A 2,199-nucleotide genomic window follows, 5' to 3' on the forward strand; every position below is an offset into this window, starting at 1 on the left:
CCCACCTCTGTATCTACGGTCACAGATTATGTTCAGACCAAAAGTCACTGGAAATCTGTGTGTTAGAAGAGATTCATGCTCACCCTTGCCCTTTTGAACACAGCTACGTTCACTGCAGTTATTTCTAAACTTAACGTTGTGGACTGGAGCTTTAAGGCTTAGTCTGACATGTTTCAAAAGCAGTCAACTCACATGAACTCCAGTATACAAAAAGACTTCATAGCTGTTTGAGTCTCATGTAACAAGAACTCTTCTCTCATGGCTTTGTTGTGTAACAGCAAGCCACTTATGCTCTATTACTATATTATTTTTGATGAAAACATGACAGATAGGTATGCAAAAGTCCCATGAGTGGTCATTTGGCCACAAAAGACATGGCAGGGGAGGGTACCTGTAGGTATATATGTTTAAATTCTGTTTACGTGTTCCCATGGTATTGAATGAGCCAGCGTTAACAATGTTCCTGTGAATATAAGGTAAGAACGGAGCATTGTTCCAGTGCATGCTGTTTCAGTGACAGTATGTAGAATTGAAGAAATTTTATAAAGTTTGCATGGCCTTCAGGGTAGATGGGACAAGTTTACAAAATAGAAGTCGACTGAGGGCTCCTGAGTATGTAGAAACCCTGTTTGGCTCAAGTTCTTGAGAGGAAGTCTTGGAAGACTTTTGGGGTTAAGTGTTGTTATGTATGCTTGTCCTGTCCTTGCCCATCTCTTGTTGGGCGTCCACTGTTGGAAAAAGGATAGTGGACTAGAGAGACCTCTGGTGTAACCCTGCAGAAGCCTTCTTAAGTTTTCAGAAGTTGTTTCCAGAAGGGATTACTTTCTGAGATAACCCAATCAACACTATGCTGATTAATTTTTAAATAGTTTAACTAAAAAGAAAAAAATTAATCATAGCTGTTGCTCAGGTGAAAGTTTTGCCTTATGTACCAGTAAGATTCCCCTATTAGCCGTTATTTAATTTTTCCGGTTGCACCATAACAAAGGTGAGATAGCACATTGCCTTTCTTGCCAGAATGTCTTGACGGTTTTCTTTCTGTAAGCTAGGAGCGGCTTCTACAAAAAGAGAATCATCAACCCATTTCTATCTGCCTATCCTCATATAAGCTGTTATGGGATAATATGGGAGAGCCTATGGCTAGCTAGAGGAGAAATTGCTCTCAATAGGAGTTTCAGAAACAGTAAGGTCACTTTACTCCTGAAGTTCCACAAGCTATGAGGTGCTATCAAAGAGGCACGTATGTCTCTGTATACATTTAAAAAGCCTGAGCGTCAATTCAGAATGTAGCTAAGCTAAATTGTGTTGTTTAGGAGATGAATCAAGAGCAAATACGATATGCTCTAGTGTTTTGCCTTCATAAAGTCCAGTGAAGTTTTTCAGTTGAACTTTTCAACTCCTACAAATGTTAAAATACCGTCTCTACTATCTGTGCCTGTACTAGCTCAAGCATTAAATGATTTCATATCTTTTCTCATGGAGGAAAAAAGGAGAGGAAGAAATAAAACCTCCTTCTTGCATTTCAACCTGGACTTACGTAACCTGAATAAATCCCATCTTTAAAAAAATACAGACACTGTCTTAGGTGAATACTTGAATAACAAGTACTACATGGAGGCAAGATGAATGCTTCTCTGCATCTAGCAGTATTCGTAATTTGTTTTAAATTGTATTACTGCCATTCTTTACCTTAGTTTCCATGTTCACTTCTGCACAATCTGAATGCTCTGTTATCACAATTAAAATGTCCCAGTGATGTTTCCTGAGCAAGTAAAGAGACGGGGAAAGGAAGTTCACTTTTTTTTTTTTAATGATGTGAAGTAAAATATTATCAGGAGTATAGGTTTGTTAAAAAAAAAAAAAAATCAAGCATTTTTAGACTAGAATAAAATTGCCCTCCACAAATTATCTAAAATATAAATATACAAAAATGTGTTCAAAATTAGTACAATGTTATATCAGTAGGAGACAATGTTGTTACTTTATTCTTCAGAATAAGTACCCAGAAATGAATAATTCACATCCAACTCAAAATTAAAGGGTTTAATTTAAGCAGGTTTTGTTATGATTTTTGTTTTTTAAGATGAGAATAAGTTTCCAAGAAGGTTTGCAAAGTCATAGATAGAAAAGGTGGTTTAAAGCCAGCCAACTGAGACCAACTTTGCAGTCAATTAGAACTGAAAATTAAAAGTAAGGGAG

This window comes from Pterocles gutturalis, unplaced genomic scaffold, assembly GCF_000699245.1.
Source record: "Pterocles gutturalis isolate BGI_N339 unplaced genomic scaffold, ASM69924v1 scaffold14011, whole genome shotgun sequence".
Lineage (NCBI taxonomy): Eukaryota > Metazoa > Chordata > Aves > Pterocliformes > Pteroclidae > Pterocles > Pterocles gutturalis.